This window comes from Octodon degus, unplaced genomic scaffold (genome assembly GCF_000260255.1).
Source record: "Octodon degus isolate 3935 unplaced genomic scaffold, OctDeg1.0 scaffold00118, whole genome shotgun sequence".
Taxonomy (NCBI): domain Eukaryota; kingdom Metazoa; phylum Chordata; class Mammalia; order Rodentia; family Octodontidae; genus Octodon; species Octodon degus.
In genome coordinates this window covers 5,052,345-5,073,975 of record NW_004524694.1, presented here as the reverse complement: position 1 = coordinate 5,073,975, position 21,631 = coordinate 5,052,345, and the positions used below count along the sequence as shown (strand labels likewise).

Here is a 21,631-nt window from a genome sequence, read left to right as displayed (position 1 = left end):
ATCAATCAACAGCAAAAATATACTGCAGAAATATACGCACAAATATATGCACCATAAACTCATGTTTATGGTGGCACAGTTTGTAAGAGTTAAATCTTGGAAACAATCCAAATATTCATCAACAGATGAATGAATAAAAGACACTATTTGCTGTATAATGGAGTACTGCTCTGTCATTAGAAGGATAAACTTAAGACATCTAGAGCTCTATGAATGGACCCTAAGACCACAGTCTTAAGTGAAATAAATAGATACACATGTGTAAAAATCCATTGTCTCCCTGGTGTGAGAAACTGAAAGTGTAAATAAGAATGAAATCATACAAGAGAGATGATGAAACAGGAAGACATGTTGAAAGGGAAAGGCGAACGAGGAAGGGGAAGAGAAAAAGAAAAAAAATGGGAAGAAAAAATGGGAAAAGAAGAATGAAATGGAAGTAAAGCTTTGTAAATAAGGAGGGGTAGAGGTGTTGGAGCCAGAGGAGTGGAATGAAAGGGGGAAACAGATAAATAATGCTATATTGGGTACAGGTACAAATTGCCTGTGATGAATCTGATCATTGTCTATATCTAAACTCTACCAATAAACTTTATTAAAAATTTTTAAAAATGCATTATTATTATTATTTTCGGTATTTTTAGGGAAGGGTCTACAGGGTGTTCAGGGTCTCACTGCTAGATCAGACTCATAGTGATCCGCCTGTTTACAGCCTCCCAGGTGCTGGGATTACAGCCTTGTGCCACCATGGCCAGTCTCAGTTGTCATCTCAGCGCGCCCTGGGAGCAGGGCTGGCACGGCAGGCCAGGGGTTCGATCCTGTGCCTGCTTGCAGGTGCTTTAATCTGCTGAGCTATTTGGCTGGCCCTAAAGATGCATTTTTGAATAAGATGGAAAATAACAAATTTAGAGCCAGAATGGTTCAGAATTCACTTCAAATTACAACTTATTTAAGAAACAATTTCAGATAGTCTGACTAAAGTATTCTTCATTTAGTTACAAAAATCTCTTGACATTTAAGTGATACTTAATGCTTATGAAAGTGACTTATAAAAATAAAATGAGTACATACCTAAAGAAAATGTGCATGTAGTTTTCTGTTTTATTATGAGGCACATAGCAATTGCATGTAATTATATGTGCTGGAACATATAACATCTATACTTAAATATAGTATGTATATAAGAAACATATCATGTGTGTGTGTGTATATATATATATATATATATATATAACTATTTGTCAGAACATACGTTTTTATGTTGCTTAGTGTTTTTATGATATTTGTGTAATAAATACGAACGTTCTAGCTAAGAGCAGGACCAGTGCTTCACTTCAGCAGCACTCCAATACACATTCCCTTTCTCTATTCACCACAAAGCAAAATAAATGCGTGAGCCACGGAGATGCTCCACCTACAAAGGTTCAGGAAGGATTACGAATCTCAGAAGTTAGAGACTCACACAAAAGCTGCACAGGTGTCTGCTTCTGCCCCTCTTCCCCAAGGAGGCAGTGGAAAGCTGGCTTTCTGGAGTAAGCAAATTTACTCTGAAAGGAAGAGAGAAAGACTCCTAGGATTTTACATCTCCCTGGAACACAAATAAACAGCCCTGGAAAAGTTAAACCTATAAATCTTTTCTGAATAATTCATCAATTCTGATTTCCAAGGCATGATTACCATTTAATTATTTTTAAGGAAATAGTATTAGTAAGATTGATTCATTTGTTCTTCTTCTTTTTCATATTATGAAAAATCTTACAACATTTCATAGCAAAATAATAAGATAATAGCAGGAGTTAACACACAGTTTATCATTATCTTCAAAGCAGTTACTCAAAGAAAAACATTTAATCAGGAAACATTTAATCATTTTTAAATTTTAATTGGTAATTTTTTGTTTGTTTTTTAAAAAGCACTGACCATGAAGAAGCATGAAACACAAAGCATTATATTCTGACAACTCAGAAATTGATGGTTGATATAATGGCAAGAAAACAAATCAATCAAAATTCAGTTCCAGAACTCATGGATCTTTCTCTTTGGTATACAGGAGAAATTTTAACCAAATAAACATCAAACTAATAAGAGAGTTTCAACTCCATTAAGTCCTATGAATGATAGCTACATGATGCCATAAAAGTCTGTAATTTAGACACAGATTTTGTTGAGAAAGGACAGAAAGGTTCTAAGGTAAAAAGAACAAGTTTAAGAAATTAAAACTTAATATTTATATGATTTATTTTTTAGATCATGTCATTCCAGTTAAAACACAAATGAAGGCCAGAATATGGAAGAAAAGATGTATATAAGCTAGTTGGGAGGATGACGGGAGATAGCTCGAACTCAGGCATGACAAGCACAGCAACTGAGCAAGAGCACATGCTGCAAAACAGGAGACCCAAAAGTTACAGCCTAATGACGCACTGAATGGAACAAATGTCACATGTGACCTCTGGGTTTTGCTTCTATAGCATCTCCTTTATGTGTTGTGAGACTTTATTTGTCCTTAAATTTCAGATGAATTCGGTCTATTTGATGTCAAGTAGCCCATATATCTCATGAGCACACGCATACAATCTTTACTGCATTTTGTGCAAATGTTACTGTACTCAAAGGCAAGAGTTAGAGGAGAAGGAATGAGGTACAGGTGGTCTCGGGGAAATTTGTAATAATAATGACTCCCCATGGCAAGTTGTAAAGCCAAAATACCCTCAAGATGTGAAAATTGTTGAAGAAATATAGTAGCAGCTGCACAGAGTACAGTAAATATAACAAAAATAATAAAGTGCTAAGATCTCAGAAGGAATGAGAATTTCATGGGGCTAGCTGGTCAAAACTTAAAGGATGACATCAAACATGTTTGGCTGAAGATCTCCCTGATATTGTAGAAAAGAGACAAAAAGTATGCAAGTTCTAAACTCAATTCCAATTTAAATTCTATAAAATCATGCTATGTCCCTTTTTATCATAACTTACTTATAATTAATATACATTAAAGTTCAGCCTTTAAACTATAGTTCTATGAGTTTTAATAAATGCGTACAGCTGCATGAGCACTGTCATAGTAACAATATAGGTATTGGCCTTCCCCAAGCTCCCTTGAGTTTCTTTCTTGTTTTTTCTTTTTCAAAGAAATTAACTCTTATTACACTACTTTGCCCCTACACGTATGGTCTAGGGACTCTAACACTATATAACACCCTGCTTACCCAATGTGTCAATATCGTTAACAGCAAATTATACAGTTGATCTAGGTAATAAATAAGGGATGTCCTTTACTGATTAAGGGAATATTTAAACTTCAATAATTATAACACAAAATCACACTTTAAATTTGTAAAGTTAAATGATGTTCTTAAGATACAATATGTTTTGAAGGTGTTCATAAGATTTTCATCTCTAAAACGTGACTTATTTTTAAGGTTCAAAATTACATTCTTAAAAAGAAATGTCCAAGCATTTTCTTCTAAAGCTTCAAAGTTTCTACACTCAAGTATGTGAATATTCCGTGCCACCCTAGACAAACCTGACATGACTAAACTACTTCGTGTCACTATCTCCCCCAAAACAAAGTTAGAAACATAACAAAAACGATTCTGTCATAAATGCAGATTCTTTCTTTGTATTTGGAATCAAACTCAGCCTTGCACTAGAGAGGCAGAAACTGTGCTCCTGAGTTATATCTCCAGCCCCAAATGTAGATCTCTAGTACAATACCTAGTACAACACATAATACACAGATTTCCCTCATATGACTAGCTAGGAGGTAAGCCTCCCAAAAGGTAAGGAAAAAAATCATTTACCAAGCATAACAATGGATTTTTTATTTACTGGGTTTAACTAATCAAAATGAAAATTACATCAGTAAGTATATGATAATAATAAGAGAGGTGGAAAACAGAAACACAACTGACAATGTATATGGGCCAAAATTCCAAGAATTGTTTTAAAAAGTAGGATGGATGAGAAGCTTGAGAAATCAGAATTTAAGAGGGGGAGGGGAACGGAGGAGAGGGGAGGGGAGGGGAACGGAGGAGAGGGGAAGGGAGAGGAGAGGAGAGGAGAGGAGAGGAGAGGAGAGGAGAGGAGAGGAGAGGAGAGGAGAGGAGAGGAGAGGAGAGGAGAAGAGGAGAAATTAGAGAATAAAAAGTCCTTAACTGCAACAATTTTGTTATCAATAGCATCTTGGGATGTAAGGACGATATCTTGATAGTGAGCTGAATCAGCTATAATAATAAGTTGTATCAGTTATAATATCTTCTGTAACAGTAGTCATAGTCTTCATATCTGTCATACCCACAATCATTTTCTCTACCGTAGTAAGAATCTCGGCATCTGCCACCATTGCCGCCGCCACCATGAGTTGGTCTGCCCGTGTAGATGCCTGGTGTATGTGTGTGTTCTCCCTTGGTGCTAGAATAATCCACATGAATTCTTCTACCCTCCAGCTCCATTCCATCTGCCCTTTCCATAGCCTCTTTTGGGTCATCTACTCTCTCCAAATACACAAAAGCAAAATCCTCAAGATCACCCAGTTCGATGACCATAAACTACATTGACACCACTCAGTGGTCCACATCGAGAACATACTTCATGAAGAGCTCTCTGTGCTGTATACAAACTGAGGCCGAACACTCCAAGACAAGTATTAGACTCTGGATTCGCCCTGCGCGCTGCAGGTCTTCTCCGGCCAGACATTGGTGGGTGACTTCGGCTCCTTCGCCGTGGGTATTTGTGGATGCACAACCGGCTCCGAGAGCGTCTTCTAGGAGAGTAAGAGTGGGATCTGGATCGAGTGTACCGTCTATGAGAATGTCTCCTTGACCTCGACCCAGACTTGGATCTCGATCAAGAATGGGATTCAGAGTTTGGAAGCACTTGATGGACTACCAGATCCTGACCTGCTGTCCAATTTTACACGAGTAGGGGTTCCGGCTGGAGATTTGGACTGAGAGCGAGCCTCTGCCCTCGAAGTCGTTTTCCTCTGCATCACTCCTGTTGGCCACGTGCTCCACAGAACTAAATAAGAGGCAAGTTTCGGTTCGAAGGCTGATAGCCTAATCACCGGAGCCTGGACCGCTGGGGGCAGGAAAGAGTGGGCCACAGCTGCTGCGCCGCTCCACTCCCACCTCAGTCGCAGGCTCCACCGCCAGCCTCTGCCTATAGGTTTTGTCCACAAGAAAAGCTAATAGGGATACAAACAAATGGTACACAACGCTATGATCCTGACTTTCACTTAGTGCAACTGAGATGAGTGGTGGGCTGAAAATTGCCCCCAAATCAGCTCCTAAGCCCCAAACCATGTGAATGTTACCATATACAGTGAAGGTTTTCTTCAGCCATGGTTAAGAATCTTCATATGAGACAACCCTGGACTTTGGAAAGAAGTGATAAGTGACACTATAAATGTCTGCATAAGGAAGGTGCAGAGGAATTTTCTACACACATTGGAGGAATTGGAGGTCGGAGTGGTTCACCTGCAAGTCAAGGAATGTAACCACCTAGAGAACTTAGAAGAGCTGAGGAATGCATTACTGCAAGAGGATCCAGAGGGTGTATGGATTTGCTGACAGCTTGATTTCAGTTTTAAAAAAAATATTGTACTTCTGAGCTTATAAGAAAGAATAAATCTTTATTGCCTTAAACCCATATTTGTGCTAATTAATGATAACAGCTACAGGAAATTAATGAGTGTCTGACATATTATTCCGTACATCAATAGTTCACACGTTTTTCATTTCTGGCAGATATCTCAGTGTGGGATAGAAACAATTTACTTACCAGCAGATGCACATTTGAATAGGTTCTAGCTTTAAAAAATAATTTTGTACATAGAGATATATGCCTTGCCATTCAGATCTTTATGTGAACATATGCTTTAAATATATACAGTCAGTACTTAGAGGTAAATAACTATGCAAGTGTGAAAAATAAAAATAGCACTTCCACCTTCCTTGTTGAACGACTCTAAGCTTAGATTTAGCATTCCCAAATCAATCTGATCAGTGGTGTAACTTTGCTTCATAATCAAACTAAAAAGGTCACTTAAAAGAAATTTGTGCTGGCTGAGTGAGTCAGGGCCTCACCACAAGCCTAAGGGTGATGTTTCTGGCTGTGCCACTCTGTCAAAAAAAATATGTAGTGCTGTGTTAGCACCTTAAACATCTGTCATTGTGCCTTTTTTTGCTATTTATTTGCATAAAATTGTGTAACCGTGGTCCCAAAATTAGTAATACCTGCAGCAAACCTAGGAAGAAAACCAAGAAGCAGAATAGAGCTAGAGAAAGAAATCCTTGTAAAATATTCAAGCTCTGGAAAAATGAATTGAGAAGTGTAATGTTGGGCCTCAGAACCAATTATTTGGTTTTTCTCTTACTTCTTATGGGAAAAATAAGTTCAGTTCTTCACCTTTTCGGTGTTTGAACATGAACTTGAGCCTTCATCATAATATTTTTCAAAACAAGCAAATTTACCAGTTTTCTTCTTTCCTGCTCTGATTTTTTTTAACACTGTCTTTGTTGAGAGTCTCATGACTGATATTTATACAAGATTATTAGTTTAAAATTTTAATTATATGCTTTTCAAATGAGGTTTTGCTTTTTAGTTTTCATTCCCTTTTAAGCAGTGTGAGTGAAATCATTTAACACCTTCTTTTTAATGCTGTCTTCATTGCTTTTTGTCTAGTCATGGATGCCATTGACATCATTATGGCCAAAAGAAAGATCACTTATATCTTATTTGTAAATACCATTTGTGACTTCTTATTAATTTTGAGATCAATAGCCTTGAAATGATGTCAAGTATATCAAATTTCAATTGAAACACTTTAGCATTTTCCTGTTTAACATTGTATATTACTGACTAAATAGAAAATTACTGATTATTTTGTGTTATCTTCAGTGTCAGAAAGAAGTTTGAGGGCCGGCCAGATGGCTCGATGGACTACAGCTCCTGCTGAGGCAGAGCACAGCGACCGGGGTTTGATCCCTGGTGTGCCCTGCTGCCCTCACCTCTGGGATGCATGGAGATGGCCATTGAGACTGGGCGTGATGGTGTGTGCCTGTAATACCAGCACTTGGGAGGCTGAAAACAGGAGAATCACTGAGTCCAGTCTACATAGTGAGACCCTGTACACCCTGTAGACCCTGCCCTAAATTAATATAAAAAAAGAAACAAGGAAAAACGAAGTTTGAGAATTCTGAGAGTCTTTTCATCATGATGTGAGGATTTTCTCATACTTCAGTGATGGACACCTTATAGGTAAATTCATATTTTCTATTTTGTAATTATTTCAATAAAATACATTTAATCACTGCACCCACTCCTAAAAAATAATTACACATTTTTTACAGATGATTCTATAAATAATTCTAAAGTATTTTATAATAGAGGGAAACATTCACAAACATATGAAATGAATGACTTTTATTCAAGTTGTAGAACATATTACAATAAAATCTAACTTTAATTAAAAAATAAATGAAAGATTCTCAAATAGATTAAAACATTTGTGATTTGAAAGTATATAACATCAAATTTATTTCTTCATATAATTTCTTACTTTGAGTTAAATAATGGAATATTATTCTACTGTTATTGTACAGTTGAGATATACGCATGAGGAATGTATGGCCACGCATATATCTACCTTTATTGCTACCTTTACAAGAAGCCTATGAGCACAACTAAAACTGCAATTTAACTCATGCAACAAATGAGTGGATAATGTCAAAGGATGACTTAAAATTATTTCATGCACATATTTTAAGTAGTATAAGTTATTTGAAGGTTTACTTGGAAAATACCATAAATCACTTAAAGAAAAATTGATTTGTCTGAGTTCTGAGGAAAGAGAAATGATAAGCAAACAAAATAATGGGGACCACAGGAGAAATAGCATTAAATCCATATTCAAGACAAGATTAAGAAATAAAGATTCAGAGTCTCACATAAAAACATTAATATACCAAATAATATGAGAACATGTAATGTTTATGTTCTTTTGTCCATTTTTGTTAATCCATTGTTCTGTAACAATTCCAGTACTAATTTTTCTTTCCTCATATTTTATCTCCATAAGACTTGCTGAAATGGAACAGAATACAGTAATTAAAAGTATAATTTCTGAATGTACCAGAAGTAGATATAAATCTCAGTTCTGATCATTTTTAATTGCCACCTTTACAAGAAGCTTATTCTATCCTCGTTCTAATTTACTCATCTACAAACACACTACATTTCTTGACTGTGCAATTAAGAAAATTATATTAATCTTAATAACTTTATATTTTAGAGTTTATTGCATTGATATTGGTGGTGTAGTTGTCAATGTGTGGGTGATATTATGGGGCCACCCAGGAGAAAATCCTCTGTTAGTTTCTGCTTCCTTATTTTAGTAGCTAAAGGAAAAGCAACACAGCTTATATACTGATTGCATGATCACCCTCTCTCATACAAACATTTGTTAATAAAATGATAATGTAAATAATGTTAATGTGTATTACAATAATATTCATTGCTAAAAATACAGATACTCCTTTTATTTTAACTATGGCTCTTAGTAATGGTTGGGATGAAAACCTAGAATTTTGAAAATTATCACTGCATGTCTTTAGATATCCTCTAGTTATTTCCTGAAATGTCACAAAGTGGATCATCTTTCAATCAAGAGCCATCATTTTACTGTCCAATACATTTCTATTTCTCACGATTATGCTTGGTCAATACTAGATTCTTTTTTCTACCTCTATTTTCCAAATCAAATTTTGCCAGGTTTTTATTTGAGAGGAGGGTTTTTTTTATAATATACTTTCTACTTCAGGTGCTTATTATATCTGAAGAAAATCAACTATTAAGCTCATTGGGACTTTAATTGTTTATGAAAAATTGTTCTCTCTCTCTCTCTCTCTCTCTCTCTCTCTCTCTCTCTCTCTCTCTCTCCATCTGTCCATCTTTCTCTCTGTGTGTCTTTCTTAACAAACTTACTATGAGATGTCTTCACATCAAGTCTTTTGTTTTTATTCTGATGGACTTCAGTGAGATTCTCAGCTGTGCAAATTATTGTGTTTTTTAGTAAATTTTAGAGTTTCAACCATAATAACAATATTTTATTATTCTTTTCTTGTCTCCTCTCATTTGGGTACTTGCATAAGCATATATTTACAAACTTGATATTATTCCATATTTCTGGAAAAGTTTGTTCACTCTTCTTGATTGTTTCTTCTTTCTGGTCATTGGCCTTCATGACCTGTAATAGTCCAAATTCAGGATTTTTCATTATTTCTTCTACAGTTCAATTCTACTATTGAAACTTTCTGGTAATATATTTTTAGTTCAGTTATTGTATTTTTTTAAAAGCAAGTTTATCCATTTTAGCTGGACATGGTGGAGCACACCTGCAATCCCAGCAGAGATGGAGAATGAAGAAGGAAGTTCACAAGTTCAAGCTCAGTCTAGGCAAATCTGTGCAAGTCTGTATCAAAAGGAAAAAATGAAATAAAATAAATAAATGAATAAGTAAATGTGTGCTATGAAACAGCTCAGAGCAATTCAGCCTCAGGTTCAATTCCAGTACTGCATGAAAGAAGGAGGAGGAAGGGAAGGAGGAGAGGAGAAAGAAGACAAAAAGTATCAGGAAGGTGGGTAAAGAGAAGGAAAAGGAGAAGACTATTCATTGATTCCTTTTTTATGTTTTTATTGCTATTTTTAATGTGTATAGTTAACAATGAACTTTAGATACAATTTGTTTGTGTGATAATTTTATTACTTCATTAGGTAACTAACCAAATTAATCATCAGACAATACGAGGCCCTATAAATTTTCAAAAGACTTAAAATGTCTATAGAAAACCTATAAATAACTATTAATTTTTAAATGTATATACATGGCAATATATTTTAGTTTAAATTTGTTGAATCAGTGTTAAAAATGATTATGAGGGCATGGGGAGATAGCTCAATAGAATAAATGCTTCCTTGGCAAACGCAGGGTCCTGAGTTCAATCCCCAGTACTGCAAAAAATAAAAAATAAAAATAAATAAAAAATGATCATGAGGGCTGGCAAGATAGCTCAGTGGACTAACGTGCCTATTTAGGCAAGCTTAGCAAGTGCAGGGACCATGGTTCAATCCCCAGCACCACATGCTGCACCAGCCCTGGGCATAGAGCGCACACCTGTGATCCAGGCTCTGGGGAGGCTGAAAACAGGAGGATCACTGTGAGACGGAGCTGTGTAGACCCTACAACAACCAAATACAGTTAAAAAAAATCATCATGAGCTGAACTATTGTCTGACTATCCTGTAAAGAGATGTGTGAACTGCAGAAACAGCCAGCTCGTGCTTCAATTTCCTTATCGTAAAGACAATAATAATTCCTATTGCCTAGAACAACAATGAGAATTAATTGAGTTAATTTCTAAAAGGACTTATTCATGGCAATAGACTTATTCTGACATAGAGAAAGGCCTACAGATGCTAGTTAATATCCACTAGTTCTAGACGTTTAGGAATTTATCTGTATTATTGTAATTCAAATTTTACTTGTTTATTTGTTTCTGTTTATTTTCAAGGTCATTTTTATTGGAAAATACATTTTAACTGTGTAACCAATTTTTTACCTGTACCGATACTATGATATGGACTGCTTATATTTCAGTTTTTGTAATTATATGAGTGCCCTTTACTTCCAATATAATTATGTACTGTTATTTTCTTTTTAGTTTGTATTATGTCTTACTTTCAAGAAGAAATGTGTAAATTTTCCTAAATTTCTATAGCAGAAGATAGCTGAGTTCACAACATCAATTTACTCTTTATACATACACTTTAGAAAAGGAGAAAAAGTGTGCTTTCCTCAGTGCCCTACAGCTCCGTCATGAATAACAAATAGTTGACTGAAAGCATTTCGTATCACGGAAGTTGTCTTGCCTCTATGTGAAGGCCAACATTGCATCCGGTTCTCTTGAGTATTCACCAATTAGGCAGCCATCACTACAGGCCAGCTTTCTCAGTGCATAATTGGTGGCCCACTGGCATCTGAATCAGAGACCCACAGGAAGCTCGTTAAAATATTGATTTCAGGTTTGCAAGATGAATCCACTGAATCACAATATGAAGTACATAGTCTGGAATGCTGTACTTACAAAAGAAAGCTCCGTGTCCCTAAAATGTAAGAAAATGCTGCTCGAAATATTCCTTTCTTCTATGTGGAAAAACTGCCAAAGGGTGCTTATAGTTAAGGCTCATAAATGTGATAAGAACTTTAATTAAACATGTCAATTCTATTGAAATGTGCAAATTTGAAACAAAAATGAATTATTAACTGTCATATTTCATTTTATACTTTTTCTTTAAACAAAAATCTCAATGGAAATGAGGTATTAACATTTGAAAAGTACAAATTGGTCTATGATGTTGTAATTCACAGTAGATGCATTCACCACATTAGGAAATTATCAAATTAATGAGTGAAATTTGGGGGAAAAGAACATTCCATTTGTGACTTCAATTACTATTATAATATTTTCTATGTTGTTGGCAACTATCACAAATTTATACATCAAAACATGATTTGTTAATGCTAAGCAGCTCTGCACCTGTGCTTCAAAAATTTATGTGGTAAAGATAAGTGACTGTTGTTACATATGTTTCCCTTAAGTTTTATTCTTTGAAATTATTTTATTATTTTATTTATCAAAGTTTGGGAATATCTCTTTTATATTATAAAAAGAATATATAATTTTAATGCAGTGTAAAATTATATTTAAGTCCACTTAAATCTGTGAGTTTCTACGATGCTAGTGTGGATCCTAAATGTATAAAACATTTTACCAGGAGAGGTCTGCTTTTATTTGACATTTAATGACCTTTGTTATCTTGTCTTTTGAAATCTAGGCAGTACGATGAAATCTATGTGGGATTGTAGACCTGTCTAATTTCCTTAGAAATGCAAAGAGAGATTAGAAGTTGTTAGTTCTTGTGTCTAGATGTCCCCTCATGTCCTCATAGGTGGAGCTCTTCAGAGATGGCTGGATATAGAGTGTGTAGTAACTGCGTTACTCCAGTGGTTGAAGTAGCACAAAAATCTGGGTGCTGCTGAATGGATTTCCTAGAGCTAGGAGCCCTGCCCTGCGTGTGGTGGTGCCACCCGACGGGCTTGTGGCACAGATGGAATCTAAACAGACTGAAGGAAGACAAGCGGACTGTTTCCTGTCTGCGGGATATGGACTCTGCCTCCTCTGCCATGGCCCTCTGCCTGCGCTGCAGCCAACTGACTATGGACTAAAACCCCACAAATGGTGAGTTAAACACCTCCTCCTTTCAGTTCTGGATGGTGGGTATTGTGTCTCAAGATCATGAAGTAAAACTAAGACATCTTTCCTCTCCTACTTAATGTTCTATAATAATGAGTATCCGTGCAATGTGGTATATACTTTCGTGGAAATTATGTATTCTTTAGACCACAGAGAAGTAAGAAAATGGTTTTAGCAGAAATGGCAGAAAGGGTTTCAAATAGCAGACACTGACTAGGGATTAACAATTAAAAATGATGATTCATCCCAAGCGTAGTGGTACATGCCTACAATTTCAGCACCCTGCAGGCTGCGGAAGGAGGACTACGTGTGCCAACTCAGCATTGACAATTTAGCAAGTTAGCGAGACCCTATCTCAGAGGAAAAGTATAACAGGGGCAGGGAAGTAGCTACGTGTGAAAGCCCTCAGTTCAATCTCTAGTACCACTAAAATAAAAATGTGATCATATTATGGAAAATGGGATTTGCACAGCTACATAAATATTCTACCTTGTTAATAAAATAAATTTGAGATCATTCAGGATTGCAAGTGGGGAAAACAATCTCTATACAGCAGTAATGAGACCATAAAGTACTGGGCTGAATTATTTAAGATTTAATTTCCTTTTGGATGTCATTCGCACATTACAGCTGTTTACTATCTTCACTTATTTCTAAGAAAAAATCAGTGCTCTTGAGCCTGTGTTCTAGTGGAGGAACAGAATATACAGGAGATTCAGAATTAAAGCCACTGAGGAAAAAGCTACTCTGCAAAGACAAAAGAAATAGTTTTGTGGAGTGAAATGTTAAACAAGGCATCAAAGAAGAACTAAGCTGGAAGGCAGGCCACATTTTAGTGGAATTTGAAGGAAAGCGAGGAATAATGACATAATGTTGGTTTGTAGATCAGGTTTACTGTTTTAGCTTCTGCACCTAATAGTGCTCAAAATGTAATATATATTTAATAAATATTTTCTGAATACATGCATGAGCATGGATTTTATCGAATAATGATATAGGGACAGGACTAGAACTATAATGAATAAAAGAGAGAGATTTGGTTAAATCTGTGCAAGAATATCTATTACTTTTTAAGGAAAAAAATTCTTAAATCAATAAGGAGTACACACAGAATTTCATATTACATTTTTTACTTAATAAAATGTCATCAACTGAGTTTTTAATTTAAAATAATAATAATTTTGACAAAGCAGTGGAGGAAAGAGAGAGACAATTCCAAGCAGCCAGCCCAGCTGGAAAGGAAGTCTGCGGCAAGCCCACGGACCCCTGAGGCTGGCAGCACAACTGAAGAACTCTGTGAAGGTTAAAGCTTTAGAACTGATTTTTAATGAGATGTTGGTGAGAGTTACAAAAATAATCAAATATGAGACATAGAATACAATGATTAACAGTATATACACTTCTTTCTGAGAGAGACAGAGAGAGATAGAGACAGGGACAGACAGAGACAGAGAGACAGAGAGAGAGGGACGGAGGGAGAGAGACAGAAAGACAGACACAGAGAGATTATACATAATGTGTTAAACAGAAAGTGTAATTAGGTTTGAGATTAAGTTCAATTCGTATCAGATGAGTAAGCTATGAGTTAAGTTACAGGCAGAGTCATCTTATTATTATACTGTTCATATTGAACATGACACTACAAGCAAAATAGCCAATTATTTATGTTTAGGAGTGAAGGAGTTTGGGTAAAGCTATTGAAGCAAAGTAACATTTTTGAAAAAATCAAGAAAAATGAAGTGGCATTTTCCAGTGAGAAAACAAAGGTAGAGGTCATTCCAGGAAAGGAAAAAAATCATAAATGCATAAATCCTTGAAAATATGTGACATGGACAAGGATCATGAAATGTACTCACATCACTGCCATCCTTATTTATATTTTTAAAAATAACTAGAAAAATTTGTGCTGTGGGTGACCGTGCATTCCTTTCATCTATTCCTTAGATGAGATTTTCGTTCCTTGCATCCTTCAGGTAGTTTAGTATCTTATATTCCAAGTCCTTAGGGGGAAGATTTGTTCTTATAAGACACTGGGCTGTTTCTGAAAGCTGTAAAAGACAGATAGACTTGACTATTATGAAAACAGGCTAGCACCATGGTCACTTAAGTGTTGGAAGCATATTTTGCTCACTATAGACTGCCTGTGATATTGCTTGTCACTTCTCATTGCCTTTTGATCAACATGATAACAGGAACGGCACCACCAGAAGCAGCTGACTTCGGCATTGTGAGTGCTTTTAATGGAGTTCAGCTATGGCTACAAGTCTCTTACGCTATCCATTTGACTCCCGCTATAATCAATTATTATAACTTTGTGAGACAGTTAAATTGAGTAACCTCCAGGGCTACATGCTTGAAATAACATTTTAGTAAATCTATATAACACATAGGCCAAGTGGCAAATCCCAACATCAGTTCACAGAAGAATCACTTAAATGAACTTGGCAAATAGCCTATTTAAGACCATGAATGATGCCTTTACAAGGAATAATGTATGCTTGCACTCTGCTGGACCAGGCAGCTCAAAGAAAGCTCCAGAACATTAACAACAATGTTATTCTCATATTTTTATTTATAGCACACAGTGTTAATAATTTTTACATTAACTATGATTTTAATGTATGTATATACAGTTAAAAGCATAATTAATAAATATAGGTTATAGAATCTTAGACATCACTCTTATGTCTCTCAAACAGTCAAGGTTTGGCCTATGAATTATGTAGAAAATTACATTTTAAACAGTCTGAAAATTGATCATATATTCCTTTTCTCAAAAAAATTTATGAAATATCTTTAAGAAACATCATGTTTTAAGATATAAAATGTAAAATAGGTATATCAAATATTCACTTGATGCAAATGTGGACTTTAGTTTTATGTATGGATCCAGAACTCAAGAAACAATATACTATGAAACAATTTGATGAAAAATTTGTTTCAACTTGTCATAAGTATTTTTAATCTATGATTTAAACCCATCCTCAGGCTGGCCAAATAGCTAAGTGGATGAAAGCACTTACAAGCAGGTGCAGGGGCTAAGGGTTCGATGCCCCGGCCTGCCTTGCCAGCCCTGCTGCCTGGGGTGTACTGAGATGGCAAGTGAGACTGGGCATGGTGGTGTGTGCCTGTAATCCCAGCTCTTGGGAGGCTGCAAACAGGTGGATCACTAAGAGTCTGATCTAATAGTGAGACCCTAAACACCCTGCAGACATGTTCCTAAAATACAAAAAATAAAAATAAATGAATAACCCCATCCTCAATAAGCATATGGTCATTTTCTTTTGAATTTATAACATTTAACCTGCTATGTTTCTCTTTCATTAGCATGTTTTCATATGCTGATTTCACATTGAGACAAACATCATGCAATCAACTGTAAGTATAAGCACTGTTTCTAACAATTGTGTAGTGGCATTATTTTAATCAACCACAAAATTTCAGCCTTGGGCATATCTTGGATGCTATATTCTGCAAAGGGAGTTTTCTGTCTCTTTTATATAGACTGTGTTATGCTTTGTGTCTCGATGTTCCCCCACACCTCATGCACTTTTATTTTTTATTTTTATGTACAGTGACTATAAGCTTTATTTCATCATTTAACCAATCATTTTGGATGAGTGATATGCTTCAGTTTTACACTGCTTGCACTTTATTTTGCACAAACATTTCATTAATACTACAATTTGAGGGGCCACCCTTCTGAATATAGCTTTTAGTCTGGACCAAACAGTTTATCATGGCAATAAATAATTATGTATTTAAGAAAAAAGTTTTTGTGCTTGATTTACTGTACTTTACATTTAGGAAGTGATACATTATACACAATTGTTCAATTTACCAAAATAGGTTTTATAGTTTTTGTGTTCCTGATAAAATAGCAAAACATTGTTATGTTCACATTGCTCAGCTGTTTACAACTTTAGCTGTCTTGTTAGTAGTGTAAATAGATATGATTAGATGGAGAGATAAAAAATTTACATTATTAATAATGTTTATAATTGAAAAGCAATCATCACCCTGTTTGAAACATGTGTTATAAAAATAAGGAGTTTATTTCTCAAAGGAAACCCTGGTGCTTTAAGATTAAAATTGAAAAGTTATTAGGCATCTCAGTTAAAAGCAAGCCAAGTAGTCAAAAGCCTAAGAAATAAAACCAAATCTGATCTGTTAATATTGCCTGTTGGGTATTTTGTCCTAGCAATGAGAAAACACTAAGACAGTGTGTCTTTTATTGAAATACAGGCTTGAATCTAGCAGCATTCAAAATGAGACATAAGGAAATTTCTCTCAAAACAGTCTCTTTAGTAGAAAACGACAGACAACACAGTTTGATAATAGCATAAATGTTTGGATTTGTTATACTTGGTGCAACAGCCTTCAAAAATCAAAGCACACATGCAGAAGAGGTGTGTCCATTAAACACACGAAAAGCCTATAATAATGAAAATAATAATAGATGACTGATTACATTACAAGAGTTAAATTAGTTGAATGCATACAGCAGGAGTCCCAGTGACTGGAAAGGTGCTGGTTGTGCTCTTTAGTGAAGGTACAAACACTAGCACTGCTTCTACCATCCCGCAGCTCTGTCAAGACCGTCATTAATACTACTATTGCTTAAGTTTATAAACCCATAAAATAGGCATTTCTATTCATTTTATTTACTTGAAATGTAAACAAAAATTGTACTGATGGAATATTAAATAAAAAGAATGTAAAATAAGTATTTACTATAGAAAAAATTATCTTTTATTTATTCAATGAAATGCTTGGGAAGCAATCATAATCTAAGACTTTTGAGTTGTATTCACCCAGAAATTTTTATGTATTCTCATCACCTATGTCGTTTGCCCCCTAAATGAAAGGTTAAATTTCATTTAACTAGTTCAGGTGAGCATTATTGTATTAGCATAAATTTTAACTACTGAAGCCAAGAAACAACAAAGTAATTGCTGCATTATAACAAAGAGCAAATAGTCATAACCAGCACTATCTACAACTTTTAATATATCACTGAATGTCCAGATCATAAATGAAGCTTTATGATAATAACAGAGCACTCTCATGAACATTCACAGTGTTACCTGCTCTGTAGTCCCATCCCCATCTACTTCCATGTCAAAAACCTTCATATTGAATGTAGCATAAAGTGCAACTACAGTGATTTTATTAAACATTCTATTATCTCTTGGCTAGGAATCTAACATTAATATGTTGTGTAAGTTTCATTTTGAGCTTTTAAGTGCTTTTCCAATTCCTTTTAATTGTAAAATACTACCTTGTGATGAGCATGTGGGCTGTGTTTTAAGTCAGAATAAAAATGCGTTTAATTAATTTCATACTGTGCATTACATTTGTTTCACTCAGTTATTTTCTCATGGACAAAAACATTTATTTCCATTTCAGATAAAGGTGACCACTTGCGTTGCTTTCATAATAATTTGTTCTATTTATGTGTTTCTTTCTTTTACTCCATTTATTTATTAACCTGTACAGCCCTTCTGATTAGATTAATCTATTGGAAAATATCATTAGTCACTTAACTGGATACTTTTTACTTAATTGGGTACTTGCTATTCATGTATATACCTAGCACATCTAGCTTGCAACTGTAAAATCAAAGCTTTTTATCTCGGGTCAAATTTGAACGGTGAAGAGAATGAATGCAAATATTTATACACAACTTTCTCAATAACACCACTTTTCTAACACTTGCGTTCTGTTCTTTTGGATAATTTAACATTATTACTCAGCCTAACAAAATCTTGACAATATAAAAAGAAATATTATTATTAGGAAGACAGGGCTTTTGACAACAACTAATTCAGTATAGAAAAATCCCAAGGCAGTCCATAAAAATAGGGCATTAACTCCTTACTCCTAGCCCATGTGTTCTTCTATAATGAGACCACTACGAGATGCGCTATGACGAAGGCGCAGCGGTATGTCTAAGGAAGGCACAGCTTTAAATTGTCTTTCTTTGCAAGTGCAATAGCGCATGTCTGCCATCATAGCTTTCAGGCAGTTCAGGAAGGGGAATCTCCACAAAATCACAGCCAGTGTTGGCTGTTTAGTGAGTTTAAGGTCAACATGAGCTACATGGCAAAGCCTTGTCTAAAAACAAGTAAACAAAAATAGCCTTTCTTTTCTTCAAATGGATTTATAAATTTTTTATTCACTTATGAATTTTAATGTATGTATTTAAGTTATGCAATATGACATTTGAGGAACGAGGGTCTTTACTCTGTTACAGCTCTATCCACAGTCATTTTATTTAATTATATTTTTGAGATGGGCCTTGGCTAAAGGGCCAAGTTGCGTAGGTTGGGCTGCAATCTACATCCTGCTTCCTCACTCACAGAGCACTGGGATTACCGATAAACTAGGTCACCATCCCTTGCTGTTATGTTTTGATACACATGCACACACAAAAGCTTAATGAATTAACAACTTTACCTCACATAATCACCTTTTTATATCAATCTTCAGCAATTTATTCTTGGCTGGGCAGAATAAGCCCAGCCTTGGCTGGGCTTCAGTGGTCTAAGCACCTGCCTGGCAGATTGACCCAGGTTCAAACCCTGGTACTACTTTCCGTACTGGCCACTGAAACTGAGCATGGTGGTGCAGGTCTGCAATCCTAGTGCTGGGGAGGATGAGACAGGAGGATCACTAAGAGTTTGAGTTGCATGGTGGGGCCCTGCACCAGATAAATAAATAAATAAAAGATTAAAAATGATACAAAAATAATTTATTCTTTTCCAGAGAGACTTCATTCAGTACATTATTTGTTTTCATGTAGCATAGCTCCTGTCAAACAACCACTTTCAGTGCAGTGATCTGTTTTATTTAACTAGTCTGATTCAATTCATTTGAGTAGCTCTATGGCTTATTGGGATCAAAATAGTTCCCTCTACAGTTACTTGTATTTCATACAAATATACACAGTTACTCCTGCATTTTTATTTCATATGTTTACTTCTGAATTCTCAGAAAAATATGATTCTATGATGAAATTCAATTTTGTGACTGCACTTTTAAAATAGAGGTCTATCTGAGATACTAATATAGGGCTGGCCAAATAGCTCAGCAGATGAAAGCACCTGCAAGCCGGCTCAGGGGCTGGGGTTCTATCCCCAGGCCTGCCGTGCCAGCCCTGCCCCTCCCCCCAGTGCACTGAGATGACAATTGAGACGGGGTGTGAGGGTGCGCACCTGTAATCCCAGCTCTTGGGAGGCTATAAACAGGCATATCAGTACAAATCTGATCTAGTAGTGAAACACTGAACACCCTGTAGACCCTTCCCTAAAATACAGAGAGAGAGAGAAAGAGAGAGAGAGAGAGAGAGAGAGAGAGAGAGAGAGAGAGAGAGAGAGAGATTAATTTAACCATTCACACTTTTTAATCTATATTAGTGCTCCCTGTAGGGTTAGGTACATTCTCATTTAGAATAAGACAAGATATCATTCAGCATCGCACTCTCCTGCAGGGAATGGTGAACATCACTGATGTTAAGAGCTGGGTAATGGTGCTAAAAACTTGAAAATCTGGAAAGAAATGTTTTTTTTTTATCCTGCGAACACAAATATATTAATAAAAATAAAAGATGAAATATATTGGTATATGGTAGTTTTTTTTTCTTAAAGAAACCTAGAAATTGTAAAGAATGGGTCAAAATACACTCTTAACATCTATTGTGTCACCTTAACCCACATCAAAGATATCTCAAGATGACTTGAAGAATTGTACCACTAGTCTACTAATAAAAGTAGTTAATGCTTAATTTTTTATCTCTCCTTTTGAATTCTTGATAAGTTTTTTTTTTTTTTACCAGTTTTGCACGCATGTTTATGTCTGGTAATCTGAACTAATTTGAAGACAATAATATTCAATATAACAACCATAATTGAATTCCTATTATGTTGTTCCGTGAAATTCTGTATCATTTCCTACACCTTTTTTTACTATTTTATTCCATTTTAAAAATAAAAAAGATATCCAAATATGAGCAATTATAAAATTCACAAGAACTTATATTATTTATTCTTTAGATAAATGAAACATGAGAAGTAATTTGTCAAGTTTCCTGATGTGGATTTTCTTCACCTTGTATATAACTTTCTTAGGAAAATGGTTGGAAGAGAAATGCCAGTTTTACATACATTTCTTTTCAGAACTATTAAATCTGATATAATAATCACCCTTCAGATCAAATGCCTACTAATGATTCTTTTATTCCCAGCTAAGTCATGACAACATTAGCAGCAAGCCTATATCTCCTCCCACCTCATCAAAAACTAAAACAAATAAAATAAAGTTGCTCTCAATAATAAGAACATTTTATAATTTTGATTGCATATTTTATAATGCCTAATTATAGAGCTAGAAAATTGGCAACTATTAGTTTATGTTCTTATTTCAGACAGACAAATCTTCCCAAAACACAAAATTTCTGTAATGCTGAATGTGGTATTTATAAACACAGTTAACTTGAGTTAAAGTAAGATATTTGTGATTTAATTATCACTGTATTCAAATATCTCAACCTCCGTTTTCAGCTATGTTAAGCTTTTCCTAGAATGTATAAAATCGAAAGTAAAAATTAGTGGAAATATAAGGGTATCACTCATTGAAATACTCAAACTATACACCTATCTATCCTAACAATTAGAGTATCAGTATTGCTTTAATCATCGTCTTCCAATGCGAATCATGAATAGTCAATGAAATATCTGCTTTTAATACTATAAGTTTAATGAGGCTTAGTATTCATGACAAAATGCACAATTGATTGGTCGTTGTGAACCTTAAGTCAATCAAAAAATCACATCATACATTCTGGAAATTTAGAGAAGATAGGACAGTCTTACAAATTTGAAAATTTCTGTAATTAAAAACATAGGCTTATAGATTCCAATAACAAGTACTAATTGATTAATTTATAATATTTTATATTTTATTTCTGGGGATACTAGCAGTTTCCTTCCATATTTTAAAAATCTAGTCTAATAGAAGTTAAAAATTATGTTTTTTTATTTTTTAAGGAGAGTTAAAAATCATAATAAAACAGAAAAATTACAAGTGCTGCAGAACTTCACTCAATAAAGTAATATGAATTTCACAATATTGGTTGTAATGCATAGTGTTGTCTTCCAACAAGTTATTCATATTATCAGATATATGCATACAAAATTGGAAGAGAAAGAAAAATACAGAAATAAATATCTACAAAATTATGAAGAGAAAAATGAGGGGGCTGGGAAGATGGCTCAGTGGAATAAGTGCTTCCCTGGCAAGCACAAGGGCCTGAGTTCAATC

General features: G+C 35.0%; 1 pseudogene; it reads right to left on the bottom strand.

Moving 5' to 3' along the window:
* Positions 1-4,241: 4,241 nt before the first annotated feature.
* LOC101565280 lies at positions 4,242-14,536 on the bottom strand (annotated as a pseudogene).
* Positions 14,537-21,631: the final 7,095 nt, after the last annotated feature.